The sequence below is a fragment of the Dermochelys coriacea genome, chromosome 14 (assembly GCF_009764565.3).
Source record: "Dermochelys coriacea isolate rDerCor1 chromosome 14, rDerCor1.pri.v4, whole genome shotgun sequence".
In the NCBI taxonomy this organism is placed as follows: Eukaryota; Metazoa; Chordata; order Testudines; family Dermochelyidae; genus Dermochelys; species Dermochelys coriacea.
The window spans coordinates 10,205,892-10,214,620 of NC_050081.1; the positions used below are offsets into that span (position 1 = coordinate 10,205,892).

The 8,729-nt window shown below is 43.1% G+C and overlaps 1 long non-coding RNA gene across 1 annotated transcript; it reads left to right on the forward strand.

Annotated features, from left to right (window-relative positions):
- The first annotated feature begins 3,565 nt into the window (after window positions 1–3,565).
- On the forward strand, window positions 3,566–8,407 carry LOC122456696. The gene is made up of 3 exons (XR_006275695.1): window positions 3,566–3,577; window positions 5,918–5,920; window positions 8,170–8,407. It is a non-coding gene; the product is annotated as an uncharacterized LOC122456696 (long non-coding RNA).
- The last annotated feature ends 322 nt before the right edge of the window (window positions 8,408–8,729 follow it).

An 8,729-nucleotide genomic window follows, 5' to 3' on the forward strand; every position in this document is an offset into this window, starting at 1 on the left:
TACAACTTGCACTTCCAACACAGAATAAAATCACATGGGGGTGATAGCACCCTAAAATATTTCACATTGTACTAGTGAAACAGCCTTATTATATTATAGAACATTTTTACAGCAAATATGTATTTTGTTTTGTGTTTCTGAAGTAGAGGCTTGCTGAAAAACTCCTAACAGACCTCAGAGCACAATGCATTTGAATCTTCAGGCAAGATATTCAAAAGATAATTAAAATCCAGTCCTACTTTGAAAAGAGACTGTGAAGCTGGCCCTGTGGGGAACCATGTGTATTGTCTCTGGCAGACACCACATCACATTTGCTTGGTTTACAAGTAGAAAAATGCTTTTTGAACTGCCAGCTCTGCAAACTTTCTGTGGGATTTTGAAATCACTCTGGGTTCTTTCTTCCCATGTGTTGTCACCACTAATAAAGATTCCTCAAGTGGCTTGTAGTTAATTCCCTGGGTGATATCTGAAACGGAATAGAATCCAGCTCAGTCTCCCATAGTGGCACTATGCAGTGATAACAGGGGAAAAAACTAGTAAAAACTTAGTGTTAGATATAGGCTCCGTCAGTGGCAAAATTTGGATGCAAATTTTGAGCACACCAAAGTTCAGAGGCATTTGGTTCTGTAGGATGTTGGTTCAGGCCCATCTCTACTTATCTTTTGTCAGTGGAGTGAGTAGCTCTGAATAGAATGATCTAATCTGTTGAGTGTGAAGGTGCCATTTTTACTTACATTGTAATCTCTTTTTGGCAGGGATTGGTTTTAGTTATGTATTTTTACACTTCCTAGCACAATGGGGCCCTGATCCATGACAGTGTCCCCAGGAACTAGTGTAATACAAGTAATATTCTCACTCAGTCACTTTTCTGACCCATAGCTGCTCTTTAAAGAGTTTTGTCACTGGCTCAGAGAAAAGGGAGGATTTTAATTATGGGTGTGTGGTGTTGGTGATGCAGAATTCCATATTAGAAGTGGCTGCATTTCAAGGTATATCAAAAAGAAAAGGAGTACTTGTGGCACCTTAGAGACTAACAAATTTATTAGAGCATAAGCTTTCGTGAGCTACAGCTCACTTCATCGCATGCATAGCTCACGAAAGCTATGCTCTAATAAATTTGTTAGTCTCTAAGGTGCCACAAGTACTTGTTTTCTTTTTGCGAATACAGACTAACACGGCTGCTACTCTGAAAGGTATATCAAGTGATCTTTCAATATATTTTATTCGGTGTTTAGATTTCTTCTAGCTTAAAAGCCCCTACATAAAGAAAAGGTTTTGTGTGGATAGTACACTGTCTCTCACTCTACTAGTCATTGCCAGAAGTCCCCTCATCTCAGATGCGATACTTTGTGGACCTGATCTTTTAGAGGCAGCAAATTAGGGTTTCTGCAACTGAAATATCATTTCTGGTGGGGTTGCCATCGTTGCCTGTTAAGGGTCAACAGTTAGGGATATTTCATTGAAAGCCACTGGGTGTTGGCGGCACTTGCGGGATTTCATTACAATGAGCTGCTTTTCCATCAATGTCATGTTTACTTGTTTAGCTAATTTAAATCTGATGTCGGAAACTGTATGTAGAAACTGCACTACCCATGGCAGGTGGCCTTATGATTTGCAATTCTGGTTGCATTCCAACATATACATTCTTGGATATGACATTGTTAGGTATAACCTCACAAAATATCGTCACGAGCTGAATTCACTTCTCGGGACTCATAATATCACTCAGTGGGGATCTTAATTTATCATAGTTAACCTTCTGCCCCGGGACATTGCCATTAATGACATTAGAGAGTTGCTCTGGTAACAGTAGGATGCAGGTTCCAGTTTGTTGTTGTTGTGTTTTAAACTATTGGGGTAAATCAGATGAAGAGAAGAGATAGTGAGGACAGGTGATGTGGGCAACAGCCAATAGCGGGCTCATGTCCTATTCTGCTCTGGCTTTCCTCTAGGGTCAAAAAATTCTTGAGTGGTAGTGGAGTTCTGCTGGGCTGGTTTGAAATTTTGGGAAAATGTCATCACCATTTTTTCCCATTTTTTTCCAATTAAAATTTGAAAATTTCCATTGAATTTGGGAAAATTTCAGTCAGCTCTGCCCAAAACTGTAATGTACAGTGATGTTCCTTAAAAACATCCCAATTGACTTTGACCACCGCCCTCCCATTCTGCAAAGTTGTAGGCACAGGTTTAACTCTACACATTATGAATGGTCACAGGGACTTAAACGGCACTACTCACAGTACGTAAAGTGAAGCGCATGCAGTAAGTCTTTGCACGATAGCTAACTGGGATGACCTCAATACGGGCAGTATTTCTTATGCATAGCCTTAGCATGTGCCGTATTCCCTGTAGTTGTAACTGTAGGGAATACTGCACACACACTGACAACGATACCAATTTACGTAAGGTGAAATGGGAAGGTGTTTAAGGTGACCACTGTGCACTCTATTTGAAGACACAGTGTGCTTAAATACAGGTCACAATATAGAGTGATATGTTGGGATTACAACCGCAAGGAATATGCTCCTGTCATTTGTACGTCTGTAGTCTTGTTGCTGTCATTCGGCTTGCATGACTGTTACTGGCTCAACAGCTATAAATACAAAAGCCCCAATTCTTTATTCCCAGGAACATATTGCAAAACGCTCTGTGCTAGTTCAAATCAAACCATTTTCAAAGTAAAATCATTCGCTTACTTTATCCTCTCATTTACACCAGTGTGACACAAATTGTCCTCATTCAGCTTCGCAGGGCTGTCTTGGTGTCAGCAAAGGGAGAATTTGGCCTATGGTGTGTTCAAGTGCTGTTTGAGTATTTGCATTGATTGAATTGGCCCCTGACTTTGTTCATGACAACAATATTTTCCCATGGTATTTTAAAGTCTCCTAACTCCACCAAGTGGATGATCACTTCACTGCACCTCTACCAGTAGCCAGGAGACACTGCTAGATGAAAATGCAAAAGAGCAAGGAGTTTGGCACCAAACACAATAGCCACTGGTCGCCTCGGAAGCTGAGATAAAGGCTGGAGTGGATACAATAAGCCTCCTTTGCCTCCCTTCACCTGAGTTTTCAAAACACTTAGGAACAAATCCTCCTCTTGTTTCTGGCATGCACTGGAACCAGATGTGCCACAGCACTTTGAGAATGTTTTAATGGGATTTCTGGTCATCTGCAGACTGGGTTTGGGTGAGAGGGCCCACCGTACCCCCTTCTAAAGTGGGAGGAGAGGAGCCCATCAGCTTTCCTTCCGAAGGACTCAAAGCAGGATGGGAGGGCTGCCAGTTGCCCCAGACTCTAAGACATGACACCACCAGGCTGCACTCTAACAAGGTAAAGCAGCCAGGCTGTTGGTCACTCCAAAAGGCATTGGAAGGTTTTAGGCCCCGTAGGTCACCATTTAGTGTCTCAGCAGAGACATCAGGCAGGAGAGAGCCAGGGCTTGTGCGGGGAAGAGGTTGTGTGGGTAGGGTAGAAGTTTAGACCCTTCTCGCTATTCTGCATGGTAGAGCCTCCTGAAGGGTGTATTGGGAAGAGACCCCTAGATAGGGGGCCATAATTGGGTAAGTATCTGAACTGTACCAGGGCTCTGAAGCTTTGGGTAAATCTAGTATCCTTGTATCTGTGAACAACAGGGCAAGAGAGTGCAGTTGTTTAGTGTGATCCAAATGGGGCATAAAAAGGAGCCAGGGCTGGCCCCCTATTGTGTAGTGCTCTCAAACACTAAGCCACACCTCAGGGGTGTGGTGAGACATGAAAAAGGACACTGCCGAATCCGGCAGAGTCTTTTCTCCAGATTCTTGGAGCCATTATTTTAGAAATTAAAGCTGAGATTTTTCAGTCACCGAAGGGATTTGGATCCTCAGTCAGCCTCAGCCTGTACTGACATCAGCTGACATTGTTTAAACTAATTTACACAAAATGCACATGGACTCGCACTGAATTATTTAGTAAGTTATTTTTAATTGTTGAGGAGTTTTAAAGAAAAGTGTCTTTTTAATGCCATCTAGTCTTGTCCTGTCTGTGATGGATTATTAGACAATTGAATAGAGCTTTCCCATCTGGGATCTTACGATATTTGGCAGCAAGCTATGTAATTCCCACATACTTGTGGATAGATATAGCAACTAGAATTGGGATGTGATAATAAAATTCGATCATGATATATCGTACTAGTAACTAAAGCCAGACAGCAATTTGTATGAGCAGAAAGCCCAAGCTAACCGACTACTATCGGGGGGCGGGGTGGAGGGGGAGAAGTGTCAACAATATTTATGAAAGAGAATTTAGGGGCACTGTCATTACAGTTCTGCCCATTCATGTGATGATAAGCATATATGAAAACAATATGATTGTTTCAATGACAGTGCAAGTGACCAAAGGTTTACAGGGAAACATTATTGAAGAGGAAATTTTAGGAACGGGGGAGCAATTCTAAAAGGAGCCTAAATGAGCTGGTTCTGGAGCCTTTTATTATGCTCTTATAGAATGATTGTGGTAGTCATTTTTGAAGGCAGCTTGAAAGTAAGATTATTCCAGACAGCTTAAAGCAGAATTGATTCATGGCATCTTAAAACCTTATTCAATCCTACATAGTATGGATAGCCTACCTATCAATATTGCTAGTAAGACTGGGGAAACAAATGTAGGCAAGGCCACAGAACTGAGTTAATATATTCAAATCAAACAGGGTTCCTGAAGACACATCAGTGATGATGAGATGGTTGCCCCTCTACATTGCAAGTGTTCTGGTCTTGTTTTTCAAGTGCTATATGAATTTTTACTACCATTTGCCAGATTGACAGCCCAATGAATGCTCTGGCTGAATGAGTTTCTGTCTGTATGCAGTAGCTGGAGGGTTAATTTTTTAATTCAATTCATGCATTACATTAGATGGAGATATTGTTCAAGCAACCAGAACGCAAAGTGAGAACAAAGACCCCAACTCAGCAAGATGCATATACATATGCATACTTTCTTTGCTGAATTGAGGTCTAATGCACTCATCTCTGGGTAGGTTGCTTTCAGAGCTGTTTGCATTGGTTGTGAAATCTCAGGAAGAGCAGACTGATAGTAACGACTCTCTTGCCAGCTGTTCCTGGTGGTAGTTTTGGTTATGGTATCTGGAATGGGGTGTTCACTCCACACCGAAGAGGAAGGGATTAATGGAGGCCTCATGGGCCTGTCACACCCTGTCTCAGGGAGGAGCAGTGAGGGTGAATCCTCCAGGCAGCCTAGGGAGGCCACTCAGGAAGCAGCCAATCAGGGCCCAGCGGGCTCACATAAAAGGGAGTTGCAAAGCAGCGCCGGCCAGTGGCTTCTGGGCATTCAGGGAGTGAGGACTGCGTCCCCTGAGAGAATAGGAGTGCCTTGGACACTGCAGCAGCAACTACCAAGGACTGGGGGAGCAAGAGGGAGCTCCTCACTGGCTGCTAGGACTAGCTGGCTCAAGGCCCCAAGAAGAAGGCAAAGAAGGTGCGGGGGCCATGGGGAAGTGGCCCAAGAAACTTAAACAGCAGAGGAGGAAATTAAGGAGTCGCAGCATGAGGCTGCTATCTACAGGGTCCCTGGGCTGGGACCCGGAGTAGTGAGTGGGCCCAGGTCCCCCGCACTCACCACTGGGGAAGTGGCTGGACTATAGAACTGGGAGTTACTTCCCCTCTGGAAGGAGGAAAACACAGTTGGATCAATGTTCTGAATGTGGATGGATACAGTTTAAAAGCTTCACCCAATTTATGAATTTTAACAGGCAAATAAATTTGTTTATGCTTAAAAAAACAGATCATTAGTATTAAACTTCCCCAGTGTGTCCCTGCTGTCACAAACTACCCTCCTTCTCCAAAGGCAAAACCTGCAGTGACTAAAAATGATGACAGTAAAGGGTATTCCACAGCTGATCAGTTAGGGAACATCTCTAGTAGGTGCGGCTGAATGCTATATTAGACACCGCTACTGCTCTTGTATGTGTTGACTTTTATCGACTTCCAATTATTCTAAAATGTATTCTCCTTTCCTCTTCACCCCTGCCACACACCCTGCAACACTTATTGTTTAGCTAGGACAAAACATAGTGGCTATAATACCTCATGCTTCAGGGCATAAGCCAACCACTGACTCTCTGGAGTCAGGCAGGAATTTCCCCTATGGGTGAGTTAGTTTATAATATCCCATTGGTGTTGGGGTCCCCCGCCATGTCGTACACTGAAGGAGCTGGTATTTGGCCACTCTCAGAGACAGGATACTGCGCTAAAGGACCGCTTGTCTGATCTAGTCTGGCAGTTCTATGTTCACCTCAAAAGACTTTAAAATGAAGTTTAATGTAAACAATGTTGTGGGATTACTTTATAAGAGAGGGCTGCATATATGTATTTAATATAAAAAGTGCCGTCTACTGGAATGTAATAGGTGGCATTGTTCATAATTTAATAGGCTCAATAAAGTTCTTATTAGGCACTGAAAATGTTTTCTGAATCCAGTTCTTAACATAGTGTCAAAAGCAACGATGGTGTAAGTCCTCCCCCATAAATAGCTAATGCCTTCTTGTTCTTTGGCATCCCACCATTTAAACATTTAGCCATACCAGGTTGTACTGTAATCCAATCTTACATCTAGAAATGACTGGAAAATGGTTGTTAAAAAAAGCATGAAATTCTTGAAGTTTTTTAAATCAAAATTTGAGATTTTGATAAACTTTGTTTTTTTTTTTAAATTCCCATCAGCTCTACGTGCCGTCTATAAAACCAGGGCCTACTCAGGACTTGGATGAATATTGGTGAAGGAAACCTAGATTCTTCAGGAAGTGCTCTTGGTGATGGAAGTGCAGTGCTTGAGTCTGAACCAGTTACCAATGCTATTGTTATGGATGGTGGGGTTAAGGGGCTACCTGCCATTATTCAGATGAAACAGAAGACAGAACTTGACCACTTGCCGTGTAAAATTCAATAGCAGTTTGAGCTAGAAAAGGTACATTAAGGCTGGTGTCCGTGCCTCATTTGGTCTCTAATATGCTCCTGTATAGGTAGAATGGAAATCATATTGTTCTTCTTTAATATGTCCATTATGACCTATATTTTCAAAAGTAACGAGTGATTGTGGGTGCTCAATTTGAGAGGCCTGATTTTTCAGAAAGTGTTGAGCATCTTTTGAAAATGAGAATCCATTAATGTGTCTCAGGGTGGGCACCCAAAATCAGTTGCCCCTTTGGAAAATTTAGGTCTGTGTTCCTTGCCTCCTGTCCTAGGTAGTTCAGTGATGTGGGACAGTAGTAAACAGCTGCTGCATTTCACTCCAGAGGTAGTTGAACCCCTGTGGTGGATCAAGTGTTTCCTGGGTATAGTTTGTGAAGAACAGTGTGATGAATAAATACTCATTTATTAGTAATTACACCGGAAAGAAAAAAGCCTTGGGAAAGTGAATGGGTACAAAGCTGCCTTGAAGCTGGTATGGTGAGACCGAGAGCAGATTGTACTTCAAAATCCTTTGGATCAATACATGGACCTTCCAATAACCACTTCATCCGAATGGCTCATGAGCACCTCCATCTCTTTAAGCATTGAATCCCATGCACCTTCAGTTCACAGCAATCTTGAAAATGTTAAGGGAGTACATTTTTTTTCTCATTTACACTCAATTCTTAGTGTGAGACATAGAAATTTATATAGAGCACTCCTTAAAAAAAAACAAAAAAACCCAACACCAAAACCTTGTTTCTAGTCTCAGCAGTTACTGCACCTGTGTGTTCAGCCTTACAGCTCCTGCTGTTGAGCCAAACTATCCCTTCTGGGTTGCAGCAGCATCATGAACATTACTGAACTTACACTGCTGAGCTGAACATACCAACTGTACTTGAAAAGTTGGGCTCCCGTGTGTGTGTGGGAAAAGGCAATGAACTAAGTTAATTAAACCCCAATGGATTGAATCAGCCTCATGGTTGCTGCACTACAGGAACACCCAATGTTTCAGAACATGCACAAGTCTGGAACAGCTGAGACTGTTGGAGTGAGAGAGGAAGCGGCAAAAGCCATTCAACAGCTCTCTAACAAGCTAACAGAGCTGCTGCCACCATCTACCTTGGGCGCTGACTAAGAAAGGGGAAAATGACTCCTCATTGAAGAAACAAGGCAAGTGGCTTGTATCCCTCCCTTAGATCATAACCAGCTGTTCCTCTAAGGGCATGGCTACACTTGCAGTTGTAGAGCACTGGGAGTTAAACCAGCCTTCGAAGACCGCAACAGGGAAAACGCTGCCGAGTGTTTACGCTCTCAGTTGGAAGCACACTGGCGTGGCCACATTAGCAGCTCTTGCAAGGCCACAAAGAGCAGTGCATCGTGGTAGCTATCCCAGCATGCAAGTGTCTGCAACTTGCTTTTCAATAGCGGGGGGTGGGGTGGAATGTGACAAGGAGTGTGTTCTGTATATGTGGAGGGAAGAGAGAGAGAGTGGGTTTTTGCGGGGCTGAGAGCATGTCAGTATGCTGTCGTGTAAGTGCAGACAGCAGCAGACCCCCCTCACCTCTCTGTCACTCATTCACTCAAAGCAAGCAGCACTCCTCAGTAACGGTTCCTTTGTCCCGGAGCAGATAAGCAGCCAGCTGTCAGAAACCGAGCTTTGAAAGGGCATATCCGCATTCCTACAGCAAGTTCAAAACAATGACAAGAGTGGCCACTTGACTTAAGGGGATTATGGGACGTTTCCGGAGGTCAATCAGAGTGCAGTAATGCAACACCTTGT